Raw genomic sequence first — 6,334 nt, 5'->3', positions numbered from 1 at the left:
CAGCGTTTTATTTAATGGAAACTGGTACTGAATCAAATTTAAAGATACTTGAAGCACAACTTTTCATGAACCACATAACAGTTAACCCAAGCAATTTATTGGCTCATCATCATGTTTTACAAACAAAAAATACTCTGTACCCATTCAGCAAGGTTGAAGTCAAATCATTTACAATATATCCGATCAACAATACACTGTCGATAGACAACGCAGTTATTGGTCAAATACCAAATTTTCTGGCCTTTTGTATGGTTAAGAGCCGCTCATACTCAGGAAACAGAGCCGTAGACCCATTTCAATTTAAACATTTTAAAATTCAACGCTTTAACCTATTGGTTAACGGAGTTCAAGTTCCTTCCCAGGCTCTGGAGTTCGATTACTCGAACGCTGAAAAGGTTCAGAGCTCAAGAGGTTATAATATGCTTTTTAGATCATGTGGAATTAAACATTACGATCGTGGACTACAAATTACCAAGGAAATGTTTGATTCAAACAGTTTTATATTAGCCTTTGACTTAACTGCTGATCAATCAAATTCAACTATATGTTCAAATTTAATCTCTCAAGGTACTATAAGAATCGAAGGAAGATTTTCGGAACCACTTGCTGAAGCAGTTACTTGCTTGGTATACTGTGAATACGATTCAATGATTGATATTGATAAGCATAGAAATATTCGTACGCTCTTTTAAAATGAATACTTTACAAATTGAACATTTTCTTTCTAAGCATTCAAAGACAAAATCTATTTTTAAAGGAGTTTTTCCTTCTGATAGGTTACCAAAAACTATTTTAAAGTATCCCGCACTAATAATTGCAAATACCGACACTTCAGATCAACCTGGAACTCATTGGATTGCATTTTATTTTGAAAGTCGTAGGTCAGCAGAATTTTTCGATTCATATGGTCAATATCCCCAGAAAGAAGAATTTTTAATATTTTTAAAATCTAACGCTTATAAATTTTGTTTTAATAAGCAACAACTGCAGGGATACTTTTCTAACACTTGCGGACATTATTGTATGCTGTTCGGTCTTTTTAAAAGTAAAAAGAAAACACTAAATTCTTTTTTAAGAAAATTCAAGAAAAACGACTATTCATTTAATGATAAATTAATAATAAAAATGTTTAAGAACCATTTTAAAAAATAAAAAACATAAAAACATATATATTTAGGTAAAATTAAATCGTTTTATTTATGGTTTTGGAGCAATACGTTTGTTTAACTTATAATATTTAATCATTAGACTAAGGGCTTCCTCTTTCAGTGCAGGCAGCATATGACACTGACATGTGTCTGGTCCAGATGAAGCATCATCGTCGCTCCAGGGACAAAGTTTATAATGGAATCCAAACTTCGAATGGATCAACTCTTTTTCCTCTAAATCCTCCAAAGTAGCTTTTAGGAACTCCATCCTTTGTAGGTGTTGCTCGAAAAGCATGCCTTCAAATTGCATCAAGAATAGTTCTATCTGTTGAGCGTACATTTTTAAGGACAACTATTTCTTTTTGAGACTGATTTAAGACTGTTGTTGGATTTAAAAACTCAGCTCTTTATATTGAAGAATCTTATTTACTTTACTTATTTACTGATAAAAATTCAATTTGAGCACAACTAAATCTGTTCAGATCTTTTCCTTTATATACCATATGAGTTATTCCATTCTCATTTAATTTCCTAAATGGTGTCTTTGTAGAAAATTTGTTCACATAACTTTTAGGTAGAAATATCCAAACATCTTTATCGTCCTTATCAGTTAAATATAGAGCTATTTTAGTTCCATATGGTGTCTTTTTCAGCTTACATCCAGTGATCTTATACTTAAATCCAATACATAGATTTTCAATTTTTGTGTAGCCAATCACAGGCTTCACGTCATTTAAGGTCTCTAAGAAGTCCTATAAAATTCAACAAAATTAGGTGATAAAGTATTTACTTTTAATTTATATGCATACCATTTTTGATCAGCGTAAGTTTGGATTCGTCGTGCACTAGTACCTAACTGTTGTATACTAATTCTTTAACCAGAAATTACATGGTCTTTTATACTTGTCAAAAACTATACACTTCTATCAATTCATGTGGAGTAAATGAGATAACAATATGTCTTCATTATATGCATCAAAATACTTATTCAAACTATGTAATACTTGGGAATAAAGTTAGAAATACATATCAGTATGTCTATCTCTTTTTATATTTATATAAATCTTTCAATAGCGTTAAAATAAAGATAGTATATATAACGTAAGAATTGTCCCTCAAATGCTATATAAGATAAATTTTTTATAGAAAAGTCAGTTTATTTTTAAAAACATCGAAATGGTGAAGTACCATTGCGAGTTGTGTTCAGAAACAAAATCCTTTACTACTCGCAGCGGTCTAAAAGGGCATACATTAAAAATACACAACTTCGCCTATCAGAAATCTAAATCCTCCTTTTATTATTGTTATTTCTGTCCTAAAGTACGGAAAATTTGGTTGCGATACGACTTTAATATGCATCGTCTATTGGTTCACAACGCAGAGCTAAAAAGTATTTGTAAGGCAAAGAAAAATTGTTCAATAAATAAAAAACAATTATAAGCCCTCAATTTTAAAATAGTTTTTACTTTATTTTTCTTTATGCATGGTGTATTTATAATTAAAAAGTTAAGAATCTAGGTCAAATAAAACATCTACATGGTTAGTCGGTGGCGGTTGAGGTCCCATAAGTTCTTCAAAGATGTGGTCGTCGTTAGGAAAAACCTCATCTTCTGTCCTGGATAGGTCGTCGTCCAATTGAAATTCCTGTGCGCACTGAAATACATCTTCACCTTCTTCGTGTGTGATAAGGGATTCCAAGAAAGCCTGCGTAGTAGTCCCCAATGGAAACTGGCTCCACTCAAGAGACTCCAATCCTGGGTCCCTATTTTGGGTCGACGATGCAGCCGGTTGAAATACGCTTTGTAGAAGGCGATCAACCGAATCTTCTGCTTCGGAAACCTGTACAAGTTCCAGATCCGAGTTTTCGATTATTTCGAGATCAGAATCTTGCGTGGGTGGTAATTCCGGGTTGTCAATCTCAACCTCGTTTTCCGAATCGATAAATTCTACGGTTAGATCCATAGGTATGCAGTACTGAGGCATTTGAAGAACTGATCCTGAGCAATTTGAGTGGTGTCATTTTTATAGTCCAGAATGTTCACTTAACAGGTTGACATCTACAGGGAGTGCATACAGGTATGTTGTACTCCTAGAACCAATCCGATTGGTTCTCGAACAAAAGGAGCAGCCCAACACCCCAGTAGAATGGTTATTAGAAGGAAAACGAACACAAGGATTGATAACAAGTTACCGGGGGTGAACGTGGTGTAGGAGGGGTCTGGATGTAGGTAAATATCGAAGGTGTGCAACTTCGACATAGGTTAAGGAAAGGCAATCTCTGTGTAAGCAAGATATGAATAAATGGTCAGTTAAAGTCGGGCCAGCATTGGCATAAGATGTCGCGATGCAGCCATTCGAATTTCCTAAGCCTTAAGCTAAGAGTAGCTATTAAAAGCGGTTGCGGAGGTTTTTTAGGCGGTTTTAAATGTGTTTTGTATGAGTTGTTTTTAATTGCAAGCGTATACTCATCCCAGAATCAGTGTGTTTGGTATTCCACGGAACCCTCCCTTTTTATTGCATTTCAAATATTGTGACCCCTCGTTATCTTCTGAGAATGAGCAGGAGAAAGTGAACGTGCGTACCCACGAACCCGAATCTCACCCCTACCCTCGAGTCCTTGCTCATGACTGCTTGTGCGCGAAGGTGTGAAATTTTAATTTTGTGAGTTTTTTTCAAAATGTGCAGTTTTTATTTTAGAACAGAGAAAATTATACCATTGGAAAGGGCTTGAAAAATGCTTTCCAATGACACAAAATTTTTTTTTTTTTTTTTTTAGTGAGGGGGTATACTATTTACGGTAGCGGAGGTCATCGTCGTTTTTTGCCTTTTTCAGTCGAGTAGTGGGAATATACGGGAGGAGGCAGAATTTGAAATTCGGTACAATTTTCCGCTTCAGTGCACCGTTTTAAGAAATTCTTAAAACTAAACTTCTTATCCTGCACATAAATTTTATTGGGTGGCCTTTAGATATAAACCCTGAAAAGTGTTCCCAATAAGAAATTTAAAACATAAACCTTAAAGTGATTCCACTAGCTGACTTTTCTATACACACCCGTCTAACTTTATCGTAGACAAAAACAATTTCGATATCCTCAGCCCTAAAAAGTGATCCTATAAGTCTTATACAACTTTAACATTAAAGTGATTCTTCAGCTCATTTTTCCTAGACACACTCCTCAAAAGGAATCGTATAACATATAAGAAAAACTAGAGTATAAGACCGCAGCGGCGGTCATCGCAGCGGCAGTCTCGGCAGCGACCAAACCTCCGCTGCGAAAACCGCCGCTCCCGTATATTCCCACTACTCGACTGAAAAAGGCAAAAAACGACGATGACCTCCGCTACCGTAAATAGTATACCCCCTCACTAAAAAAAAAAAAAAAAAAATTTTGTGTCATTGGAAAGCATTTTTCAAGCCCTTTCCAATGGTATAATTTTCTCTGTTCTAAAATAAAAACTGCACATTTTGAAAAAAACTCACAAAATTAAAATTTCACACCTTCGCGCACAAGCAGTCATGAGCAAGGACTCGAGGGTAGGGGTGAGATTCGGGTTCGTGGGTACGCACGTTCACTTTCTCCTGCTCATTCTCAGAAGATAACGAGGGGTCACAATATTTGAAATGCAATACAAAGGGAGGGTTCCGTGGAATACCAAACACACTGATTCTGGGATGAGTATACGCTTGCAATTAAAAACAACTCATACAAAACACATTTAAAACCGCCTAAAAAACCTCCGCAACCGCTTTTAATAGCTACTTTCTTGGGTACTAATATAACTACAAATCTTTCAAATTTTGGTTAAGCTTACATATTAAGTGAACTGTACAAAGTTTTTACAAAGCTATGCGCGAGGGTTTTGTATAGTTGCTAGCTGCTGTTGTTGTTGTTGCTGGCGACGCCTTTGGGCGTTATTGTTGTCGCTGGCTGCTTTTGTTGTTGTCGTTGGCTGGCGTTGTTGTTGGTGCTGGCTGCTGATGTTGTTGGCGCTGGCTGCTGATGTTGTTGGCGCTGGCGGCCGATGTTGTTGCGCTGGCGACCGATGTTGGTGGCGCTGGCGGCTGATGTTGTTGGCGCTATTTGTGAGGGGTCAAACGACTCCTCACAACGTTAAGTTTTTGTGATCTTTGCCATAAAGAACTTTTTTATTAACTTTATCTGTAGTAACTTCGATAAGTCTAATACGGCAAATTCTAAAAACATTTGAAGTGCATAGAAATTATTATTATTTTGGTTGCACTATGGTAATTGGATTTTGTCATGAAAGTTTCTGCACAAAGTGCTTTTCGTCCTGTCTTTGCTGATATTCTGAGCTTCCCATGCACTAACAAGCAATATATCGACTCTGCGCTCAGGGTCATCCATTGTTTTTAAAAAATGTTTTTTTTTTGCATTTTGCTTATGTAAAGTATTTAGATCAATAAAGGCTTTTTGCAAGGACTGAACTACTCTATTGATCTTTTTCAGTACTAACATTGTTGCAAATTCCGATAATGTTTTCAATATTTGTTCTATTTTACAGGTCAGCAATTAATTTTTAGGAAAGACAATTTGACAGACAAAGTGGAAGATCATTATGAAGATCATGTAAACGGTACGGTTATATTAAGTTCACTTCCAAAAAATACCCGTATTCGTTATCAATTGGAATAATATGAATATCGAAATTTTTTATGCCTGTGGTATAATTCTACTTAAAGTCTTTATATGGTAAAGGTTGCCCAACCTTACAAGTAATTCGCATCCTCATACATTGAAAATGAAGATTCCCTCGAGGAATCATAGTCTGGTGAATATTAATTTTTTGTTTTTGTGTATATATGACAACATTGAATGAAACCACCACGAATGCTTTTTTTTAAGAAGTCTAAACTTATCTATATCTGTCAGCAATTTAAGTTGAATTTAAGCTTTCAACATTGCCTCCCAAGAAAGACCTGGTGTCGTAAAATACTGATCTGGGACAAGTTTGAAGACAAATTTTTCCTGAATTTTCAAATATGTCTGTTAAAAGGAATACATCAGCTTTCAAATAATTCTAAATAGATTTTAGAGTTGAACAAGAGTAATGTGACCAAACTTTAAGAGCATGATCATAATCTTCCTGAAAACCTTCCTCTTCTGTTAAATTACTATAGAATGGTGTTGAAAGGGAAGTTTTCTCGACTCTATTAGCGGAATCTA

General features: G+C 35.4%; 1 long non-coding RNA gene across 1 annotated transcript; it reads right to left on the bottom strand.

The window, feature by feature from the left end:
* Nucleotides 1–1,168: 1,168 nt before the first annotated feature.
* Nucleotides 1,169–2,108, bottom strand: LOC127011824 (uncharacterized). The gene is made up of 2 exons (XR_007765215.1): nucleotides 1,958–2,108; nucleotides 1,169–1,900 (listed from the first exon to the last, which is right to left on the bottom strand). It is a non-coding gene; the product is annotated as an uncharacterized LOC127011824 (long non-coding RNA).
* Between the last annotated feature and the right edge of the window lie 4,226 nt (nucleotides 2,109–6,334).

This window comes from Drosophila biarmipes, unplaced genomic scaffold, assembly GCF_025231255.1.
Source record: "Drosophila biarmipes strain raj3 unplaced genomic scaffold, RU_DBia_V1.1 ptg000013l, whole genome shotgun sequence".
Classification (NCBI taxonomy): domain Eukaryota; kingdom Metazoa; phylum Arthropoda; class Insecta; order Diptera; family Drosophilidae; genus Drosophila; species Drosophila biarmipes.
Note: the sequence above shows the minus strand (reverse complement) of the source record. Positions and strands in the feature narration are given on the sequence as shown.